General features: G+C 44.2%; 1 long non-coding RNA gene across 1 annotated transcript in view; it reads right to left on the reverse strand.

Moving 5' to 3' along the window:
• Window positions 1-23,934, reverse strand: part of LOC141127887 (uncharacterized) — a 50,665-nt gene extending 26,731 nt beyond the window's left edge. Inside the window, exon 1 of the long non-coding RNA XR_012241603.1 lies at window positions 23,879-23,934. This is a non-coding gene — a long non-coding RNA (uncharacterized lncRNA). The remainder of the gene's footprint in view (window positions 1-23,878) is intronic.
• Window positions 23,935-24,867: the final 933 nt, after the last annotated feature.

The following is a 24,867-nucleotide window of genomic DNA, read 5'->3' on the forward strand; positions in this document are numbered from 1 at the left end:
CCAGGATATTTAATTTTTTACAATAAAAAAAATATTGATGAAATCTTGAATTATATTTATTGCTTGCCTTTCTTTTGGGCTTTCTCCTAGGTTATGGTCGAGCAGTTGTAGTGCCAACTGTATTTTCATTTTAAATGTCTAAATAAGCTCCATTGCCACTGTAAACAACTTTTTGACAATTATAACCAAACTGATACTGAGCATTGAAATAACAAACCACACATTTATTTAATTCCTATAAGGAGATGTTTTTATTAATGGTTGTTATGCATTCAGTTCTGCATTTAGTATAAAATGTTCATAGACAAAAATATAATGATATCTTAATAATGTAGAAAAATATAATTATATTTAAATATTTCTACCTAATCCACAAAAAAATATTTTTGGCTTTTTGATTTTCGCAAACAGGCTTTTTTTTTAATTTTTTTTGTTTTTTTGGTTTTTTAAAATCAAGTTTTTTACTTGTTTTGTTTTTTTGAAAATCAAGTTTTTTTTGTTTTTTTGTTTTTTGAAAATCAAGTTTTTTATTTTTTTTGGTTTTTTGAAAATCAAGTTTTTTATTTTTTTTGGTTTTTTGAAAATCAAGTTTTATTTTTTTTTTTTGGTTTTTTGAAAATCAAGTTTTGTTTTTTTTTTGGTTTTTTAAAATCAAGTTTTTTTATTTTTTTTGTTTTTTTTAAAATCAAGTTTTTTTATTTTTTTTGTTTTTTTTAAAATCAAGTTTTGTTTTTTTTTTTGGTTTTTTAAAATCAATTTTTATTTTTTTTTTGGGTTTTTGAGAAAATCAAGTTTTATTTTTTTGTGGATTTTTTATGTATTTTCGAGAAACAGCCCTCCTTTTTTAAATTAGGTTAAACAGCCATTTATGTTCAGCCAAAAAAATAAAGAGAAGGCCCAGAATGGGGTCAGCAAAACAGGAAATGAAGGACATGATTGATGTTTTGGGGTTTCAAAAAGGGCATTTAGATTCGACCCAAAACATCAATCATGTCCTTCATTTCCTGCTGCATACGATCCAGCCGATTACGCATTTCATCCATGTCCTTATTCCAGGCCATTATTTGACCAATTAGCCGTTGGGCACTTTCAGAGGTGAAATAGTCACTTCTTGTACCTAAAATGGAATGAAACCAAAAAATGTCTTTAGAAATATGCACACATACATAGTTTACCTTACCATAATAAAGCTGTTGTCTCAGACACTGACCTGGTGGGGTGCCCATGTAGCATAATTCCTCCACATCCTCGGGGGTGGCGCTGTTGCTTGAATCAAGAACAACAAGATCCCCTAAAATAGAGTAGAAAAATTACATTAAACAAAAGGCAGCCATGCATAGATTACCGTAAGCTGGTGTGTCAGACACTCACCTGGTGGGGTGCCCATGTCGCCCACCTCTCCTTCCTCCACATCCTCAGTGGGGCTTGGGCTGATTTCCCAATCATGTTTGGCTTGGGGTGGACTGTCTTCTTTTTGGCTGAGTGATTTTTCCCCTATGTGAAACAAAAAATTATTAATCTACTTAGCACACAGATATTTTAGTACATAGTAATTTTCCAACATTTGTAGTGAAGTGGTTTGTGTAGAGTTCCTATTTTACCTCAATATTTAAAATTATAAAGACATATCGGATAGATAGATATCTAGATATCAATATCTCAAAATATAGTTAATAATCTTTTGATCTCTCTCTCTCTCTCTCTCTCTCTATATCTGGAACAAAATCTATAAATATCTAACTAAATGTAAAGAAAAAAAAAAAGATAACTTAAAATATTCAAAAAGAATGTTTTACATTTCTATATCTATCTATCTACCTATCTCTATATTTGTCTCTCTCTATATATTTCTCTCTCTCTCTCTCTCTCTCTCTCTCTCTCTATATATATCTCTATATATATCTCTCTCTATATATATCTCTATATATATCTCTATATATCTATATATATATATATATATCTATATCTATATCTATATATATATATATATATATATATATATATATCTTTATCTATATATATATATCTATATCTATATATATCTATATATCTATATCTATCTATATCTATATCTATATCTATATCTATATCTATATATATATATATATATATATATATATATATATATATATATATAGATCTATCTATAGATATGTAACGAGGTTTATTAAAAGATCGTTTAAAACGATGAACAAAAAATCGTATAGGAAGGAAAAGCACATGGAGCAGTATACAAGGTAATAAACACAAGAGAAAAACACGACAAGTACTTACTTTTTTAAGAACTTTCCGGATACGTCTGTATTGATCCGGCTCCCTGAGTTTCAGGTCAGACCATCTTTTTCGAAGTTGATCTCTGGAGCGCTGGACCCCAAAAGATGCCTGCAAAGTGTCCACGACCTTCGCCATTATTTTGGCCTTGCGCAAATTTGGCCATGCGTACGGCCCATACTTCCCATCATAGTCGTCTTTGTGAAGAATGGCCACCATCTCCACCATCTCTTTAAAACTCATATTAGAGGCCTTAAATCTAGGCCTCACAGATTTTGTTGACGTTCCAGCCTCCGGGCTGTCTCCACTACCTGAGGTCGTCAACATGTCAGGTGTCTCCGCCATTATTTACTCCACTACGCGCCGTAACAAAAAATGGGCGGAGAACATGAGTTAAAATCGAATGTCAGGGGCGGGCGACGCAGGCGGAGTTTCACACATGCGTAGTGTATAAAGAGGGGCCTTGCGCACGTGTCGTACGTACGTTCTGTGCGTCGAATTAGGGGGCGGAGAACATGAGTTAATTTCGAACGTCAGGGGCGGGCGACGCAGGCGGAGTTTCACACATGCGTAGTGTGTAAAGAGGGCCCTTGCGCACGTGTCGTACGTACGTTCTGTGCGTCGAATTAGGGGGCGGAGAACATGAGTTAATTTCGAACGTCAGGGGCGGGCGACGCAGGCGGAGTTTCACACATGCGTAGTGTGTAAAGAGGGCCCTTGCGCACGTGTCGTACGTACGTTCTGTGCGTAGGTGATAGTGGACCAGGACGTTACAAAACGAAGGTAATTTTAGATATATTTTTTTTTTTTTGGGTTTTATGGTCATGACTTTGTAGCAAGCGGCCTATATGGCTTGATAGATTGATGAGGCCTACATAGGGAGAAGATGATGAGGGGTTAGCAGAAACCTATAATAAAAGTGTTTTTTGTCTTGTGACTTCATCTTTTCCAGATATAATGAATCCCCTATTTAAGGATCCAGAGTTCCTTACAGCTTTTATTTCGAAATATCGAGAGATGAGGAATTTGTGGGAGGTGAAACACCCTCAGTATTATGCAAAGCATGTGAGGAAGTCAACGCTGGAGAGACTTCTGTCCTTTGTCCAGGCGACCATCCTGGAAGCAACAATGGAGACATTGCTCAAGAAAATTGGGGTCTTGAGGAACATGTATAAGAGGGAGCATAAGAAGATCCAGGAATCAAGGAGATCAGGAGCATCAGCAGATGATGTTTATGTACCCAGGCTGTGGTACTACAATCAACTCCGTTTTCTTGATGACCAGAATGAAGCCAGGCCATCACTTTCAACCCTTCCCTCCACCCTTCCCTCCACCCTTCCCTCCACCCCAGCAGAGGCTGATGAGGAGCAAGCTGGGTCTTCCATCCTGGATGAACCAGATATGACCATCTGGAGTCAGGTAAATTATTTTAACAAATATTTACTGTACTAATATTAATGATGTTAACTGGATGTTATAATTGTCTAAAATAATTTTGCACTCAAAATTGTGTATACATATCAATTGACAGTAGTGGCTAAATATGTTTGGCACCTGCTTGAAATAATTAGGGTGTCTGATTAGACTCTTTTATTAAAGAGATGTATTCACATTGAATTTGCTATTCATGAGAAGCAAACTGTGTGTCATTGATGAACCCAAAAAAATATACTAAAACTATTGTCCTTTTTTTATACACAGGATGAGTCCATCCAGGAGGAATGTGGGGAAAGTGGCAGGCAGGAGGAGACCGGGTCCATGGACAGCCTGGAGGAGGCCAGATTCACCATCATCCTGGAGGAGGCTGGGCCCAGTGTCAGGCAGGAGGTGGCTGCTCCCAGTGAGGTGGCTGCTCCCAGTGAGGTGGCTGGGCCAAGTGAGGTGGCTGGGCCAAGTGAGGTGGCTGGGCCCAGTAGGAGCCTGACCGAATCCCAAGTGCCTCCCCTCCACCTTCCCAAAAAAAGGGCCAGGAAGGGGATGGTCACACAGGACGCATCCCTGCGCCTCATGCAAGAGGCCACCCGTTTTTTAAGGAGCCCCCCCGAAGCGGAAGAATCCTATGGCTGCTACTTAGCCAGCAGGCTTCTTCAGATGGATTGGGAGCAGCGCCTCATTTGTGAGCGCCTATTTGGGGAAACAATCCATAAAGGGCTGCAGGGCACGCTAACACAAAACACCCAACTACATGAGGCAGCGCCCCCTCCTCCTCCTCCTCCTCCTCCTCCTCCTCCTCCTCCTGCCACAACTGAAACACCAGAGCCACAGCCTCAAAAGAAGGCTACAGGGAAGGCTGCAGGGCAGCGTGGAGGAAAGGCTGCAGGGAAGAGAAGAAAGTGATGACCTGGGTTCAGTCTGGTCTGACAGAAGACGCAGGCTGTTGTAGGACCACAGTCTGGGGACATCTAGATCATCTGCTGGTGCTGTTGATCTCTGGGATTCTTGGACCAGATTGTGCTCCCTCTTATATGGACTCCGCAAGATCCCAATTTTCTTGTACACCGACTTTTTCCAGCGTTGACTTCCTCTTTATTTTATTTTGACCATGAATAAATGGATCTTTTTTGAGTTTAGCAAAAGACTTTATGTGTTTTCTTTTAAATCATTGATTTTACACACAATGTTAAATTAACAAGGGACAACAATCTCATTGAGTTTGGAAAAAACACACCAAAAATACATTACTAATGTTAATAATGTTCAAGTGGTAAGTCTTGAAAATAAAAAAATTTACATAACCAAAAACGGTGCTTTGGGTTAACTTTATCTAAAAACTAAAAAATAATCACTATAAAAAAAAAATAGAATAATGGGTTCTTTGTGGTAACTTTACAAACCTAAAAAAAAAAAAAAAAAAGGGGAAAAAGTATTATTAGTATGGAAACATTGTTTTTAAAATGCATACTATATCATTCATGAGATCAAAGAGAAAAAGAATCCAGAAATCAGTTTGGGAGAACTCTGATTATGAACAGCAAAACACCTTCGTTCTTTAGAGCATTCGTAAAGAAGAAATAAAATGCGCTGCATTCAACGATCACAGATTTTGCAGCGTGATGAATGTGCTACCTACAATACGAACACTAGTTTTACTAGACCGAGTGCTTCCGTTTAGTTTTTGCTTATGAGCATGCGTCGTTTTTTTGTCCGTCGGACTAGCATACAGACGAGCGGACTTCGGGGTCCGTCGTAGTTACGACGTAAAGATTTGAAGCATGTTTCAAATCTAAAGTCCGTCGGATTTGAGGCTAAAAAAGTACGTTGAAAGTCCGGAGAAGCCCACACACGATCGGATTACCAGCCAGCTTTAGTCCGTCAGCGTCCGTTGGACTTTTGTAGACGAATAGTCCGACCGTGTGTACGCGGCATAGCACTTTTAAATTTTTGGTAGCACCTAACGTCATTGCACAGAAGTGATCACTCACTGAGGACATCTAGTGTGCTGTAGTGTTTATGCATATCTTGAGGACATTTTTTGCAGCATATAATATATATGCATGGTGATACGTGATATTTGTAATATTGGCACATTGCACATTTTTTATTATTTTGTCATATTTTTTAGTACTAGCACTTTAAACAGTTTTTTGGTAGCTTTTGGAATATTATTTTGTCACTAGTAACACTATGTGGACATCTTTGACACAATATTAATTGATATAGAAAAGCATGCTACCTAGGATAGATATTCTATTTTTGCATATTTCAGCAGTGTTATCATACACAGAAGTTAGCGCAATCCACTTTTATATTATATTATTGATACTCTACCAATTTTGTGTAGGCTTACATGATTGCAGCAAACTAGTATATTTTTAGTTTTGCGCCGGTAGCACATCTGGTCAGATTACATACATATATTTTGTATAGTTAATCCACACAGACTGTGTATAAACTTTGTCACTTTTGGCAGGGGGGCCCGTCGAACTCGTGGGCCGCGGACCTTTGAGAGGTCAGGAAACTCCTTGTTCAGCTTCCCAGGCCCCTCTTATGTGTAAGTTACACTGTGACTATTAGGGGCACAGGGTGACCGTGAAAATGATGGACAACTACTTAATGGACACTGAGAATGTGGTTTGGATTACCACAAATGGAACAGAAATATTTATCAACACTATCCTTTTTTTTTTTTAATCAAAACGACGTTTATTAAGCATAGAAAATATTTAAACATACATGTAGACAGTGCAACAGGCACTACAAATACAAATCAATCCAATTGATATACATATATGCATATTGTACATTATTAGGGGAGCATTTGTAACATTTTCTAGTGGGTAGCATTACACTGTGCGGGTTAAGGGGGTGGGTCCTGGGGGATCCGAGCGGAGTCAGTGGTGACGTCGAGGAGATGGGTGCCTAATCCTCCGCTGTACATGTGGCTGAGTCTTCCAACCATCGGTCCCAGACCTTGTGATATTTATTGGGACAGTTCCTGTGGATATAGAGTAATTTTTTATACGGGAGGGTGTTGTTAACCTCCCTGATCCACTGCTGTAGTGTGGGGGGAAGTTCCCTCATCCATTTTCTGGCTATCTGCAACCTAGCAAGGAACAGTGTCTCTTGTAGGAATGTGTTGAGGTACTTCTCGCCCTCTGGAAGCGAGAAGAGTCCCAGCACACATTGACGAGGGCATAGGGAAAGTGGGGAGCCCATTCGGTCATGGAGGAACTGGACCACTTGGGTCCAGAATCCCTGTATGGAGGGGCACGTCCATAGCAGGTGAAAAAAAGAGGCCTCAAGGTGGCCACATCTTGGGCATCTGGGGTCCTGTCCTGGTCTGTATTTAGATATGCGGTGTGGTGTAAGGTATGATCTATGGAGAATATATAAGTGAGTAAGGCAGTCAGAGAGTTTTGGAGATACAGATTTGCAATTAGCGAGGGCCTCATCCCAGTCCTCCTCCGAAACCGTTCCCAACTCAGCCTCCCATTTGGTTTTGAGTTGGTGGGCGGTGGCTGTGGCCGAAGGTGTTATGAGGTACATATAAATGTAGGATATTAGTTTTTTAGGGTCCTCTCCCATCACGATGTCCACCAGCAGGGGTACTTCGAGGGCTGGGATGGAGTCTCCAAACTGTGTGTTGAGTGCGTGGCGGAGCTGGAGCTACCTGAAAAACATGTGATTGGGCAGGGAAAAGTTGTCCTTGAGGGTTTGAAAGGATTTAACCATTCCATTAGCTAAGACTTGAGATAAGTATATAACACCTTTATTTATCCATATGCCATGGTCGGGGCCCATTCCATGTCCTCCTCCTTCTCTATCCCATGTCCTCTTCGTCCTCCTGGAAGCCCAACTCCCCCATTCCATGTACTCCTATTGCAGTCCCATCTTCTCTATCCCACATCCTCCCCCAGTCTCATTGCCTCCATCCCATTCTATCTCCTCCATCCCATGTCCTCCTCCTCCTCCACCAGTCCCATCTCCTCCATCGCATTCCTACTCTAGTCCCATCTCCTTCATCCCATGTCCTCCTCCTCCAGTCAAATGTCCTCCTTCCCATGTCCTCCTTCTCCTCAGTCCCATTTCCTCCATCCCATTCCCATCTCCTCCACCCCATGTCATCCTCCTCCTCCTTCAGTTCCATCTCCTCTATCCCACATCCTCCTCGAGTCCCATCTCCTCCATCCCATGTCCTCCTCCTCCTGCAGTCCCATCTCCTCCATCCCATGTACTCGTACTCCAGTGCCATCTCCTCCATCCTATATCCTCCTCCAGTCCCATCTCCTCCATCCCATGTCCTCCTCCTCCAGTCAAATGTTCTCCATCTCATGTCTTCCATCTCCTCCAGTTCCATTTCCTCCATCCCATTCCCATCTTCTCCATCCCATGTCCTCCTCCTCCTCCAGTCCCATCCCCTCCATCACATGTCCTCCTCCTCCACCAGTCCCATCTCCTCCATCCCATGTCCTCCTCCTCCTCCAGTCCCACTTCCTTCATCCCATGTCCTCCTCCTCCAGTCAAATGTCCTCCATCCCATATCCTCCTTCTCCTCCAGTCCCATTTCCTCCATCCCATTCCCATCACCTCCAACCCATGTACTCCTCCTTCAGTTCCATTTCCTCCATCCTACATTATCCTCCAGTCCCATCTCCTCCATCGCATGTCCTCCTCCTCCTGCAGTCCCATCTCGTCCATCCCATGTACTCGTACTCCAGTGCCATGTCCTCCATCCTATATCCTCCTCCAGTCCCATCTCCTCCATCCCATGTCCTCCTCCTCCAGTCAAATGTCCTCCAGCCCATGTCCTCTGTCTCCTCCAATACAATTTCCTCCATCCCATTCCCATCTTCTCCATCCCATGTCCTCCTCCATTCAATTTCCTCCTCCTCCAGCCCCATCTCCTCCATCCCATTCCCATCTCCTCTATCCCATATCCTCCTCCTCCTGCAGTCCCATCTCCTCTATCCCATGTCCTCCTTCAGTCCCATCTCCTCCATCCTCCTCCTCCTCCAGTCCCATCTCCTCCATCCCAAGTCCTCCTCCTCCAGTCAAATGTCCTCCAGCCAATGTCCTCCGTTTCCTCCAGTCCCATTTCCTCCATCCCATTCCCATCTCTTTAATCCCATGTCCTCCTCCTCCTCCAGTCCCATGTCCTCCTCCCCCTGCAGTCCCATCTCCTCCATCCCATGTACTCATACTCCAGTGCCATCTCCCCATTCCATTCCTCCTCCAGTCCCATCTCCTCCATCCCATGTTCTCCTCCTCTTCCAGTCCCATCTCCTCCATCCCATTCCCATCTCCTCGATCCCATGTCTTCCTCCTCCAGTCCCATCTCCTCTGGCCCACATCCTCCTCCAGTCCCATCTCCTCCATCCCATGTTCTCCTCCTCCTCCAGTCCCATCTCCTCCATCCCACATCCTCCTCCAGTCTCATCTTCTCTGTCCCACATCCTCCTCCTCCTCCAGTTCCATCTTCTCCATTCCACATCCTCCGTCTCCTCCAGTCCCATCTCATCCATCCCATGTACTCATACTCCTGCAGTCCCATCTCCTCCATCCCATGTACTCATACTGCAGTGCCATCTCCTCCATTCCATTTCTCCTCCAGTCCCATCTCCTCCATCCCATGTTCTCCTCCTCCACCAGTCTCATCTCCTCCATCCCATTCCCATCTCCTCCTGCAGTCCCATCTCCTCCATCCCACATACTCCTACTCCAGTTCCATCTCCTCCATTCCACATCTTCCTCCTCCTCCAGTCCCATCTCCTCCATCCCACATCCCCCTCCTCCAGTTCCATCTCCTCCATCCCATGTACCCATACTCCTGCAGTCCCATCTCCTCCATCCCACATACTCCTACTCCAGTTCCATCTCCTCCATTCCACATCTTCCTCCTCCTCCAGTCCCTTCTCCTCCATCCCACATCCCCCTCCTCCAGTTCCATCTCCTCCATCCCATGTACCCATACTCCTGCAGTCTCATCTCCTCCATTCCATGTACTCGAACTCCAGTCCCATCTCCTCCATCCCATTCCTCCTCCAGTCCTATGTCTTCCATCCTATGTAGTCCTACTCCAGTTCCCTCTCCTTCATCCCACATCCTCCTCCTCCTCCAGTCCCATCTCCTCCATCCCATTCCTTCTCCAGTCCCATCTCCTCCATCTCATGAACTCCTACTTCAGTCCCATCTCCTCCATCCCACATCCTCCTCCTCCAGTTCTATCTCCTCCATCCCACGTCCTCCTCCTCCTGCAGTTCCATCTCCTGCATCACATGTACTCCTACTCCAGTTGCCTCTCCTCCATCCCACATCCTCTTCGTTCCCCAGTCCCATCTCCTCCCTCCCATGCCCTCCTCCTCTAGCCAAATGTCCTCCGCCCCATGTCCTCCTTCTCCAGTCCCATCTCCTCCAACACAGAAGGAGGGAAGTGGGACAGGAGAGGAGCAGTGGGACAGGTGGGGAGGGGGAAATGGGACAGGATAGGGGCAGGGAAACAGGAAGGGGAAGTGTCACAGGAGAAGAACAGCGTAACAGGAGTGGGGCTGTGTGACAGAAGGGGGCAGCTGGATGAAAGGGTGGCAGCGGGAAATGAGGGGGGCAACAGGACAGGTGGGGGGCAGCAGAATTGTGGAGGGAAGTACCATGGGAGGAGGTAAGTGGGACAGTTGGGGGGCTGCAGAACAGGAGGGGGGCAGCAGGACAGGAGGGGGAAGTGTCTTGGAAGGGGGGCAGCGGGACAGGTGAGAGGCAGTGTCATAGGTGAGGGGCAGCGGGACAGGTGAGAGTTAGTGTCACGGGTGGGGGGGGGGCAGCAGGATAGGTGAAAGGCAGTGTAACAGATGGGGGGCAATGTCACAGATGGGGGCAGAGGGACAGGTGAGAGACAGTGTCATAGGTGGGGGCAGCGGGACAGGTGAGAGGCAGTGTCACAGGTAGGGGACAGCGGGACAGGTGAGAGGCAATGTCACAGGTGGGGGGCAGTGGGACAGGTGAGAGGCAGTTTCACAGGTGGGGGCAGCAGGAGAGGTCCACACATTGTTCCATCTTGCATGCTAAAACCCTATATCCTCTATACACTCCCCACTTATCTGCATTGTTTTTTGTGTGACAGAGCTGCTGTACATTGCACAGGAGTAGTACGGAGCAGTGCAGCAATTGGAATATCTGATGGGTTTGAGTCATTCTGTCCTACGCAAGCATGAAGATCAGGCAGGGTTTATGTTTCTGCTGGGTGCATGTGCGCGCGCATGGGCAGTACAGTCAACTCATCAAAATCTCCCTCCGGAAATAACGTGGTTGGAGTTTTTGACGAGTTGGCTAATTTGACAGAATTTGACAGACCTGATGTGTACTGTATATTTGGGAATGCTAGGTTACAATGTTGGAGGTATGGGTCCCCTGGATGTGGTAATTTTAGGTTCTGATCGACCTGATGGGTACTGTATATTTGGGATGCTAGATCCTGTATAGGTTTTTGTATGACAGTGATTGACTCCTAGCCTTACCCTCAGTGTAAACTACAAGATTGGTAATGTGATCTGCTTGTCCTATTATAATACATTCACCCAGGCACAGCCATCTGTAATTGTGTTTAATTTATTTTTAGAACTATGTTCACACTCACATACAGATCCACACAGTATCCTTTGCCCACTCTCCATGTATTTGCTTTGTTTTATGGGTGAAAGAGATGCTGCTGCGATCGGAAGATCTGACTGGGGGTTTCTGTCAGTCTTTTCCCACACGGCTGCGCTGCAGCGATTGCAGATGGAGTATTTGATTGCTTTCTTTTTAGTCTGTGCTGCGCAGGCGTGAACATCTGACGGGGTTTTCAGGTGCATGCACACATGCATGGGCAATACAGCAAACTCGTCAAAAGCTCCTTCCAAAAATTAAATGGTTGGAGTTTTTGATGGGTGGGAGAATATGACACAACACCGGCAAGGTTTTTTTTTTTTTTCATTCAGCTGTCAGCAGGAAAGCCTGTTGACAGCGGATGACTCATCCATTGTTAAGGATGCCACGGCCAGCTTCCCGGCCCGCTCCTTTACAGCCAGCTGTTTACTGTGCCCTGATTGTGAAAAGCTTTGCTCAACCAGGGCTTAGAATGCACTGTGTAGCGTGCATTGTATTGTGCCACATGTGAACATCCTGCTGAGCGCCCCACTAAATCGGGTGATTGCCAAACAAATGAACAGGCGGTGTTTGGGCCAAACTTTCGCTCGGCTCGAACTGCGTCTACTCTATCATGCAATTGGACCTTTAATTACCAGTGATGGTCGGATGCCTAACCTGGCTCTAGCCTATTGTGGCTATCGAGCCTTAAGTTAACACTAGCCATAGAATTCCAGATCAGAAAGGACAGGGTTAACTAAAAAAACAAGGGTATATAAACTCAATTGCAATAAATAGGCTCACCTACTAATATACAAGAAGGTGACCACCACACACTTACAGTAGCACAGACCTAGCTATCTGACACTGTGCATGTGAGATAACAGTAAGACAGAGATATTCTGTCTGTCATAAGGATTCAGATACACACTCAAGAAGCTATGGGCAGCTGCAGTTAATCTATTAGAACATAGGAATATTTGCATATTAGACTCTTCTGGCCTGGAGTTAACAGCATTCATACTTGCCAGCAGTCCAGATTTTCCCAGAACAATCACGATTTTGGGACCCTCGCCCCGATCAGAGGCTGTCCCGATTAAAATCCAGGGATTTTCCTTTTATCCTGGGAAATCAGGACTGTTTTGGCACCAGAGTTGCTTCTGGCTCCAATATGTCTGCCGTCACCGCCGTGAGATCTCTTTCCTGTTTCCCCCTAGCTCTCAGCTCAGATCCGAACTCCGCCCCTCCAGCTCTCTGCACTGCAGCTCCTCCCACTCTCCCTCGCAATGTTATTCGTTCGTCTCTAGTTTTCCCCATGAAAACCGGGGGGGCAGGGCGAGGGCGGTAGACGGCCGAATAACATTGCGAGAGAGAGTGGGAGGAGCTGCAGTGCAGAGGGATGGAGGGGCGGAGATTAGAAGGAGCTGGAGTGCAGTAGGCTGGAGGGGCGGAGTTCCGATCTCAGCCAAGAGCCAGGGGAAACAGGTTTTCTGGGGGAAACCAATTTTGGCACAACACCGCTCAGTGAGAGGCAGAGCCAAGGGACCTCCTGCACTATGGACAGTTAATGTAAGGAAACACTCCGCTGAGGATGCTTGATGTAAGGAGGGAATCTGCTGGGGACACCTGATGTAAGGAAGCACTCTGCTGGGGACGCCTGATGTAAGGAGGCACTTCGCTGGGGACGCCTGATGTAACGAGGCACTCCGCTGGGGATGCCTGATGTAAGGGGGGAATCTGCTGGGGACACCTGATGGCATCTGGTGGCAGGCAGCGTGACAAGTAACACGCTCAGGGCTCCCACTGATTCTGCATTATGATAAGTTGAACTATTTAATTTTATATTACAGTGTAATAATAGAAATAATACCCTTCAATCATTCTGACACCATAACAACCATGGTGCTGGGATGATTGAAGCGCTAACACCAGGTGTTTGGAGTATCTTTATCTGCTGATTGTTTAACTTTCTGGCATACACATCTTTCTATTGTGGTGTAGGATCTGGGCCTGCTGTTCGTCCATCCCTCCTTCCTTCTCTCTCCTTCCCTCCCTATCTCTTTCTCTCTTTCTCCCTCCATTCCTCGTTCATCTCAGACTTGGACCACACCCCCTTGAGCCATGCCCCATTTAAACCACACCCTCTATTTAGTTTAAACCACACCCATTTTTTGCTGCAGCATGTGTATTTTGGTTGTGCGCTGCAGTGCAGGTGTGTTACCCTCTAATGTAACAGTGAGTTGGGGGTGACATTTAAAGCGAATAGCGCTGCAACGCACGCACAGTGGTGTACAGGTTACCATGCATTGCAGAAGCACACCATAAGAAACACATATTACTATGCATTAACGCAAAACAAAGCTATAAAAACTCTGGACATGTCGGGGACCTCACTTGAGGCACTCACGTTCTCTACCACTGCTGTACAGCGTCTGGCTATCTATACTTTCCCTTTACACTTGTTTCTGGTCGTGCCTCACTATATTTACTATGTCATGTACTATCCACAACTGTACAGAGTTTGTTTTTTTGACAAGAGAATTTGTTTAAATTTGTGGGTATATTGGTATAAAAAGAATTTCAATTATTCTATTATAAAACCTGTTTTTGAGTAGATGTTGTTTTGTAAGGATCGTTTATCTATTGGAGACATCTGTCTGTATATAGTCAAGAACACAGACCCACACAATTATGTCAGTCATTTATTTTTGACTGCATAACAATATGCAAAGGGAAAATGCATAGATTATATTTATCTTTTTTAGTTTCTTTTTTTTTCTTCTCATCCTTATGTTTCACAGCTCTGTATGTTTTGCAGGGTGAGACAGTGCGTGTTAGTAAACTCTCATACCTAGGATGAATAATAATCACACACCACAATGAATCTCACACTTATGCAACACTGTTTATGTGACACTTTAAAATGTTTCTGCTATTTTATATTTACACTACAGCCTTGTAAATTGCCCTGATGATGGAGATATAAAATCATTCTGGCAAACACATGGAGTTTAGAATGATAATCTGGAAACATTGTCTTGATTGCTAAGGCAGATAGAACATTAAGCAGTAATCACTCCTGTACTCTCATTCATAAGAAAGGAATACAATAAACGAAGCATAACTTCAATTTCCCAAACATCACATACTCATAATATAAGAATATGGAAAGCATGAGATCCTTTTTGTCTTCAGAGGATATTTTTTATAGTGTTCAGGTGTAATTGCTATGATCATAGCCGTCTGGGTCTGACTAATGTATCTAGGGAATATTAGGGTTTATATTTATATATATATTTTTAAATTAGGCCATCTGTGCATTGATTACTATTCACAAATAATAGTGCAACTGATGCAAGCAATGTCAAACTACAGATACTAGCTCTCCCTAGCCGAATGACACGCTACATCTCATTGTATTGTACAGTACAGAATTTTTGTTTGTGTTATGTACTTATGCAAATTAAAACAAGGTTATTGAGCTGGAGTTTTGTGGTTAGACCTTTTTTTTCACAATACCATAGAGTACAGTAGTTCAGAATGCTTAAAGTATTGATTACTTGTGGCTCCTCATTTAACGACCAATTCGTTTAACGACCTAGTCCTTGGAATGGAACCTGGTCATTAAGTGAGGAGTACCTGTGTAGCACCGGCTTAGTATTGCATCTGTAATATATGCAGAGTATTGCTCTCTGAAACATTGCATTTTCTGGCTAAACTGATAGCAGGAGGAGAGACTCTATTGGGTACAGCTGTAGGATTGAAGGCAGATTGGGTCCTGCTGTAGCTAAGAAGGAAGCCCACCCCTAACAACAAAAACAAGGAAGGACAGGATTGGATAGCAGCCCAGGAGAGCTGTGATTGGGGGAGAGAGAGGAGGACACAGGAGGAGAGACAGATTGGCATTGTGGCAGGCAGACAAAGTATCCCATGTGTTTGTCTCCTTAGCACTTCCAGAGCCTGTGTTGCTGTCTGTGACTCACTTAACCACTTGACGACCGCCTCACGCCGATGTACGTCGGCAAGGTGGCATGGACAGGCAAAATCACGTACATATACGTGATTTGCCTTCCGCGGGTGGGGGGTCCGCTCGGTCGTCTTTTGTCCCACGGCGATCGGAGGTGAGGGGGAGGCCATCCGTTCGTGGCCCCCCCCTCGCGATCGCCGCCGGCCAATCGAATCATTCCTTTGCTGCTGTATGCTAAACAGCAGCAAAGGAAATGATGTCATCTCTCCTCGGCTCGGTAATTTCCGTTCCGGCCCGAGGAGAGAAGACAGGTATGTGAGTGCACAACACTACACACACACAGTAGAACATGCCAGGCACACAAAACACCCCGATTCCCCCCCCCCGATCGCCCCCCAATCACCCCCCCCCTGTCACAAACTGACACCAGCAGTTTTTTTTTTTTTTTCTGATTACTGCATTGGTGTCAGTTTGTGACAGTTACAGTGTTGGGACAGTGAATATTAGCCCCCTGTAGGTCTAGGGTACCCCCCTAACCCCCCCTAACAAAGTTTTAACCCCTTGATCACCCCCTGTCACTAGTGTCGCTAAGCGATCATTTTTCTGATCGCTGTATTAGTGTCGCTGGTGACGCTAGTTAGGGACCTAAATATTTAGGTTCGCCGTCAGCGTTTTATAGCGACAGGGACCCCCATATACTACCTAATAAATGTTTTAACCCCTTGATGGCCCCCTAGTTAACCCTTTCACCACTGATCACTGTATAACTGTTACGGGTGACGCTGGTTAGTTTGTTTATTTTTTATAGTGTCAGGGCACCCGCCGTTTATTACCGAATAAAGGTTTAGCCCCCTGATCGCCCGGCGGTGATATGCGTCGCCCCAGGCAGCGTCAGATTAGCGCCAGTACCGCTAACACCCACGCACGCAGCATACGCCTCCCTTAGTGGTATAGTATCTGATCGGATCAATATCTGATCCGATCAGATCTATACTAGCGTCCCCAGCAGTTTAGGGTTCCCAAAAACACAGTGTTAGCGGGATCAGCCCAGATACCTGCTAGCACCTGCGTTTTGCCCCTCCGCCCGGCCCAGCCCAAGTGCAGTATCGATCGATCACTGTCACTTACAAAACACTAAACGCATAACTGCAGCGTTCGCAGAGTCAGGCCTGATCCCTGCGATCGCTAACAGTTTTTTTGGTAGCATTTTGGTGAACTGGCAAGCACCAGCCCCAGGCAGCGTCAGGTTAGCGCCAGTACCGCTAACACCCACGCACGCAGCATACGCCTCCCTTAGTGGTATAGTATCTGATCGGATCAATATCTGATCCGATCAGATCTGTGCTAGCGTCCCCAGCAGTTTAGGGTTCCCAAAAACGCAGTGTTAGCGGGATCAGCCCAGATACCTGCTAGCACCTGCGTTTTGCCCCTCCGCCCAGCCCACCCAAGTGCAGTATCGATCGATCACTGACACTTACAAAACACTAAATGCATAACTGCAGCGTTCGCAGAGTCAGGCCTGATCCCTGCGATCGCTAACAGTTTTTTTGGTAGTATTTTGGTGAACTGGCAAGCACCAGCTCCAAGCAGTGTCAGATTAGCGCCAGTACCGCTAACACCCACGCACGCAGCATACGCCTCCCTTAGTGGTATAGTATCTGAACAGATCAATATCTGATCCGATCAGATCTATACTGGCGTCCCCAGCAGTTTAGGGTTCCCAAAAACGCAGTGTTAGTGGGATCAGTCCAGATACCTGCTAGCACCTGCATTTTGCCCCTCCGCCCGGCCCAGCCCACCCAAGTGCAGTATCGATCGATCACTGTCACTTACAAAACACTAAACGCATAACTGCAGCGTTCGCAGAGTCAGGCCTGATCCCTGCGATCGCTAACAGTTTTTTTGGTAGCTTTTTATTGAACTGGCAAGCGCCAGCGGCCTAGTACACCCCGGTCGTAGTCAAACCAGCACTGCGGTAACACTTGGTGACGTGGCGAGTCCCATAAGTGCAGTTCAAGCTGGTGAGGTGGCAAGCACAAGTAGTGTCCCGCTGCCACCAAGAAGACAAACACAGGCCCGTCGTGCCCATAGTGCCCTTCCTGCTGCATTCGCCAATCCTAATTGGGAACCCACCGCTTCTGCAGCGCCCGTACTTCCCCCATTCACATCCCCAACCAAATGCAGTCGGCTGCATGAGAGGCATTTTCTTTATGTCCTCCCGAGTACCCCTACCCAACGAACCCCCCCCAAAAAAGATGTTGTGTCTGCAGCAAGCGCGGATATAGGCGTGACACCCGCTATTATTGTCCCTCCTGTCCTGACAATCCTGGTCTTTGCATTGGTGAATGTTTTGAACGCTACCATTCACTAGTTGAGTATTAGCGTAGGGTACAGCATTGCACAGACTAGGCACACTTTCACAGGGTCTCCCAAGATGCCATCGCATTTTGAGAGACCCGAACCTGGAACCGGTTACAGTTATAAAAGTTAGTTACAAAAAAAGTGTAAAAAAAATATATATAAATTAAAAAAAAATAGTTGTCGTTTTATTGTTCTCTCTCTCTCTATTCTCTCTCTATTGTTCTGCTCTTTTTTACTGTACTCTATTCTGCAATGTTTTATTGTTATTATGTTTTATCATGTTTGCTTTTCAGGTATGCAATTTTTTATACTTCACCGTTTACTGTGTTTTATTGTTAACCATTTTTTTGTCTTCAGGTACGCCATTCACGAATTTGAGTGGTTATACCAGAATGATGCCTGCAGGTTTAGGTATCATCTTGGTATCATTCTTTTCAGCCAGCGGTCGGCTTTCATGTAAAAGCAATCCTAGTGGCTAATTAGCCTCTAGACTGCTTTTACAAGCCGTGGGAGGGAATGCCCCCCCCCCCACCGTCTTCCGTGTTTTTCTCTGGCTCTCCTGTCTCGACAGGGAACCTGAGAATGCAGCCGGTGATTCAGCCAGCTGACCATAGAGCTGATCAGAGACCAGAGTGGCTCCAAACATCTCTATGGCCTAAGAAACCGGAAGCTACGAGCATTTTATGACTTAGATTTCGCCGGATGTAAATAGCGCCATTGGGAAATTGGGGAAGCATTTTATCACACCGATCTTGGTGTCGTCAGATGCTTTGAGGGCAGAGGAGAGATCTAGGGTGTAATAGACCCCAATTTTTTCAAAAAAGAGTACCTGTCACTACCTATTGCTATCATAGGGGATATTTACATTCCCCGAGATAACAATAAAAATGATTAAAAAAAAAAAAATGAAAGGAACAGTTTAAAAATAAGATAAAAAAGATAAAAAAGCTCTCGCGCTAAGGCGAACGCAAGCGGCGGTCTGTCGTCAAACGTAAACAGCAATTGCACCATGCATGTGAGGTATTGCCGCGAAGGTCAGATCTAGGGCAGTAATTTTTGCAGTATACCTCCTCTGTAAATCTAAAGTGGTAACCTGTAAAGGCTTTTAAAGGCTTTTAAAAATGTATTTATTTTGTTGCCACTGCACGTTTGTACGCAATTTTAAAGCATGTCATGTTTGGTATCCATGTACTCAGCCTAAGATCATCTTTTTTATTTCATCAAACATTTGGGCAATATAGTGTGTTTTAGTGCATTAAAATTTAAAAAAGTGTGTTTTTTCCCCAAAAAATGCGTTTGAAAAATCACTGCGCAAATACTGTGTGAAAAAAAAAAATGAAACACCCACCATTTTAATCTGTAGGGCATTTGCTTTAAAAAAATATATAATGTTTTGGGGTTCAAAGTAATTTTTTTGCAAAAAAAAATAACTTTTTCATGTAAACAATGAGTGTCAGAAAGGGCTTTGTCTTCAAGTGGTTAGAAGAGTGAGTGATGTGTGACATAAGCTTCTAAATATTGTGCATAAAATGCCAGGACAGTTCAAACCCCCCCCAAATGACCCCATTTTGGAAAGTAGACACCCCAAGCTATTTGCTGAGAGGCATGTCAAGTCCATGGAATATTTTATATTGCGACACAAGTTGCGGGAAAGAGACAAATTTTTTTTTTTTTTTTTTTGCACAAAGTTGTCACTAAATGATATATTGCTCAAACATGCCATGGGAATATGTGAAATTACACCCCAAAATACATTCTGCTGCTTCTCCTGAGTACGGGGATACCACATGTGTGAGACTTTTTGGGAGCCTAGCCGCGTACGGGACCCTGAAAACCAAGCACCGCCTTCAGGCTTTCTAAGGGCGTGAATTTTTCATTTCACTCTTCACTGCCTATCACAGTTTCGGAGGCCATGGAAAGCCCAGGTGGCACAAAACCCCCCCAAATGACCCCATTTTGGAAAGTAGACACCCCAAGCTATTTGATGAGAGGTATAGTGAGTATTTTGCAGACCTCACTTTTTGTCACAAAGTTTTGAAAATTGAAAAAAGAAAAAAAAAATGTTTTTTCTTGCCTTTCTTCATTTTCAAAAACAAATGAGAGCTGCAAAATACTCACCATGCCTCTCAGCAAATAGCTTGGGGTGTCTACTTTCCAAAATGGGGTCATTTGGGGGGGTTTTGTGCCACCTGGGCATTCCATGGCCTCCGAAACTGTGATAGGCAGTGAAGAGTGAAATCAAAAATTTTCACCCTTAGAAATCCTGAAGGCGGTGATTGGATTTCGGGGCCCCGTACGCGGCTAGGCTCCCAAAAAGTCCCACACATGTGGTATCCCCATACTCAGGAGAAGCAGCTAAATGTATTTTGGGGTGCAATTCCACATATGCCCATGGCCTGTGTGAGCAATATATCATTTAGTGACAACTTTGTGCAAAAAAAAAAAAGTGTCACTTTCCCGCAACTTGTGTCAAAATATAAAATATTCCATGGACTCAATATGCCTCTCAGCAAATAGCTTGGGGTGTCTACTTTCCAAAATGGGGTCATTTGGGGGGGGTTTTGGGCCACCTGGGCATTTCATGGCCTCCGAAACTGTGATAGGCAGTGAGGAGTGAAATCAAAAATTTACGCCCTTAGAAATCCTGAAGGCAGTGATTGGTTTTCGGGGCCCCGTACGCGGCTAAGCTCCCAAAAAGTCTCACACATGTGGTATCCCCATACTCAGGAGAAGCAGCTAAATGTATTTTGGGGTGCAATTCCACAAAGGCCCATGGCCTGTGTGAGCAATATATCATTTAGTGACAACTTTTTGTAAATTTTTTTTTTTTTTTTTGTCATTATTCAATCACTTGGGACAAAAAAAATAAATATTCAATGGGTTCAACATGCCTCTCAGCAATTTCCTTGGGGTGTATACTTTCCAAAATGGGGTCATTTGGGGGGTTTTTGTACTGCCCTGCCATTTTAGCACCTCAAGAAATGACATAGGCAGTCATAAACTAAAAGCTGTGTAAATTACAGAAAATGTACCCTAGTTTGTAGACGCTATAACTTTTGCGCAAACCAATAAATATACGCTTATTAACATTTTTTTTACCAAAGACATGTGGCCGAATACATTTTGGCCTAAATGTATGACTAAAATTTAGTTTATTGGATTTTTTTTATAACAAAAAGTAGAAAATATCATTTCTTTTCAAAATTTTCGGTCTTTTTCCGTTTATAGCGCAAAAAATAAAAACTGCAGAGGTGATCAAATACCATCAAAAGAAAGCTCTATTTGTGGGAAGAAAAGGACGCAAATTTCGTTTGGGTACAGCATTGCATGACCGCGCAATTAGCAGTTAAAGCGACACAGTGCCAAATTGGAAAAAGACCTCTGATCCTTAGGCAGCATAATGGTCCGGGGCTCAAGTGGTTAAAGGGAGGTGCACACTTGAGAGGGGAGTTTGCAGTGTGTTATTCTGCCTGATTACTGAAGATGTGCTAACAGTGCAGTGAAATTTAGAGACGAAATTCAGTACTGCAGCAATCATCATCATTATCGTATTTGGAGGTTTCTGCGGCATGTGTTGCTCCCATCGCAATCCAGTCGACTGAAACAGCAATCAATCTACCAATTGCTGGAAGGAAGATATATCAAGTGCATCTAATGGTGAGAGATCTTCTGCCATCCTTGTGTAAGTGGATCTTGCTTAATCCTGCTAGGTCCTATTTACCGCTAATGCAGCTCTATCTGAAGGTGGATCACTACATCTGTTAATCTTTGTGATACTTTGCGAAGATACCCCTTTCTATTCTGTGGATTACAAATATTACTTCACAAAAGTCTGAGTACTCAAACACAGGATTTAAAGGGCCCCGAACGCTGGCAGACTCTGTGTGTGTGTTTGTGTGAATAGAATTCCCACTGGCCAGTGGTTAGCTAGAACCTACAAGACCTAGGTAGGATCTTATAGTCAGTAATATCACTTTTGGGAAATTGTTGAACATTGTTTTTGTATTGTATTGTACAGTTTCGTTCACCACTTGGTCAGTGCATTTCAGGCAAGGCCTCCCACTGGCGGTTAAAGTGAACAAACACAAATCCTGTTTTCCTTTACTGAGCAGTTGTATTATATAAATGCATTTAATATTGGTATTCTGTTAATCAGTGTATCTCTTTTCAGGGCTTATTGCTAGTTCTAATAAAGCCCAGCTAAAAGTTTAAACAGTGTTTTGGTGTTACTTGGATCCAGGTAAGGGTGAGTCATCACTGGTGTGGGACAGAAGACCCGTATATTACAGCGGCCCTTGCGGGGGTAGCGCTACATGTATGGTTTTGTGCTTTAAATTGTGGGTGTTGAATCGACAAGGCGAATGGCATATCCACCAATGAAAAATGTACAACTGCATCACCAGCACTCCAAATTCCGTTGAATACATTTATTTTTGCCTTTAATATATCTTAAGATAACAGACACACTCCACCTTGATAAACCGACCATTTTTATGATATAGATTGAATGCAGAAATATAACCAGTGGCGGCCGCTCCATAAGGGGCGCAGGGGCGCTGCCCCCCTATCCATGCGTCTGGCCCCCTGATCTACATACAGGGCGACGGACTATGGATTCCAATTGGGGGGGGGGGGTTGAAGCACGTGATTAGAGCCAGAGGCTCTAATAAGCTTCAAAAAAGGATGGGCTTGGGGCGCAGAGTCGTAATAGTGAATGAATATTCACTATTGACACACTGATCCTCCTCCCTGCCAATCAGGAAGCCCCTATTGGCCAAGGAGTCTGAGGGGTTTTTTTTTTCTGGGAATGGGTACCTCTTTCTGACAGGTACCCACTCCCACTTTTCTCACCTAGAGGAGAATTGTGGAAATTCATCCCCCCTTCCCCCATCCCCAACCTCCTGGGACACGGCACATGTCCCAGGAGGCTGTGGGACCAGTCTGAAAGTACAGTGTGTCTCGCGCATTTAGGAAAGATGATCCGCTCTCTGGTTGTTGCTCTTAAAAAAATCTTCATTTTATTGAAAAGCCATAGTGCACAAACGCAGATAAAAACAGTTGACGCATTTCAGCCTGTAAAGTCTTAGTCATAACCCGCACATGTGCCTTGGGGAGCTGGCTGTAAAACAGCACAGCATAAAGTCACAGCCAGCTTCCCACAGCCAAGATGGCAGTGCCAGGGATCTGAGGACCTGGTGATAAACCAGCCTGGGTGAAGACAGCGCTGGACTCCTGGGATGGTGAGTGTCTATTTATTTAAAGTCAGCATCTACAATATTTGTACCTGCTGACTTTTAATTTTTTTTTTAACAACCACAGTTCCTCTTTAAGTGCAAGGGGATATTCTGACACCTGGCAGTACACCAAGGAAATAATACAGCTGAGAGTTAGAACTGGAAGAAACACGAGTAATAGAATTATGACTGTATGTACACTTACTGTAGAGTGTTAAAATAACACATGAAGCAGAAGTAGAAGAATCAACACTAGAAGACACAATAGATGGAGGTCAAACATACAGTCAATTTTAATCTCTGTTACTGAGAAATTTAAACACTTCAAAGTAGTCACTTAATTTGCAGCACAATGTGCATTATGAAATAATGTGCTGCTAATAAGATGATCATTAGCAGCTGGTTAAATCTCTCAATAGCAGGAGAATAAAATGAACCTTTTAACCCGAGCTTAAACCGACTGTCATGTTGCCAATACAGGGGAAAGTGACAGTGCCTGCTAGTAGCCTACTAGGCCACCAGCAAGTTTTATTTACCACTTCATACTCTCTCAATGCCTCCCCACTTTATTATGACCTTCACTTCACTTCTCTGTTGGAGCAGAACTTCCAGAAATGGGGGTGCATGTGTCCTCCCACACAGGGTAGGGCTTAGACCTTAGCGGCCAATCGAGAAGCACTAAAACTATGATGTGGGGAGAAGCAGTGATGTCATCATCCTGGGTGAAACCTGTCACCATCCTATAACAGAGATAACCCAGGGCGGGCTCTTGCTGGGAAGTGTTAAGAGTGGATCAGTGAGTACATAATTCTGGTGGGTAGTCAATGTCACTTTGTCCTGAATGGGCAAAGTGACAGAATCCCTTTTATATGCAACTAGTGGAGCTAAAAGAGTTATACATTCTAACCTTTCTGATCCTTTTTATTCAATAAATACCACCTTTTTACCATGACATAATTTATTGAAATACCTAAAAATGAACACATACCTTCAAGCTTCTGATGTTGTAAATCCTCCATGTCACTGGCAGTTACCTAATAGCTTACCTGTAAGGTTATATAAGCACACGGTTGTTTGTACTTGGTTTAAAGGTTATGTACACAGTTATTTAGACCAAAAGCTCTGAATATGTTCTGTTGAAAATGTATCAACAACTAGTTATTCTCACCCTGTTTCTCTACGTTGTCACCTTCCTCTATGTTTGCCGTTTGCTATTACATCACAGTTCTCACACAGTACACCTTTTAAATCCATTCCAAGATAAGCAAGCCTGGAGCTTCAATTAAAAAAAAAGATGAGCTGGTGTCCCAATATGACAGAAAATTAGTGGAAAGGCTACATTTCATAGGAAAAACATTTATTACACAAAACAATGTTCTAAGTGTAGCGCACCTCCTAAGGAGCCGCAGTTATACTGGGATACCCCACCCTGCACAGCCAGGAACACTGAATTTTCACAGGCACTCCAGAGACAGGGAACAGTCCGTGACTTTGTTTTTGTGGTTAATAAATTGGATGGGGATGGGAAATTGTGGGGTGCCCACTTGACTTCAGCAACAACATTTTAGCAACATCTTCACGGACATCTTCCTAATACGTAGTCTATATACAGCCTATATACAGCTTCCTCGACACTCCTCCTGCACTTTACTTGATTGCGGACTCCAGCTAAATCACTGAAATGGATCTGACAGGCACAGTCAGATTTAGCAATAACTCTTTGTAGGCAGGAACTTGAAGCCTCTTGTTGTGTAGCAGAACACAGTGATCAGCTTGCAATCTCCCTCCTGTGGCTACTGGTCCCAGCACCAACTCTTCAGGCACTGCCAACCCACCTGGCTGCAGCTGCCCCTTTCACTCCAAACAGCAGTCCTCCAGACTGACTCTCTCTCTACAGCCCACCCGGCTGACTCTGAAGGAGATCTCCCAGTAGTGCTGGTGTACTCACACTGTCCTCACACTTGCTCCTTCCTCCTG

This window comes from Aquarana catesbeiana, linkage group LG02, assembly GCF_042186555.1.
Source record: "Aquarana catesbeiana isolate 2022-GZ linkage group LG02, ASM4218655v1, whole genome shotgun sequence".
In the NCBI taxonomy this organism is placed as follows: Eukaryota; Metazoa; Chordata; class Amphibia; order Anura; family Ranidae; genus Aquarana; species Aquarana catesbeiana.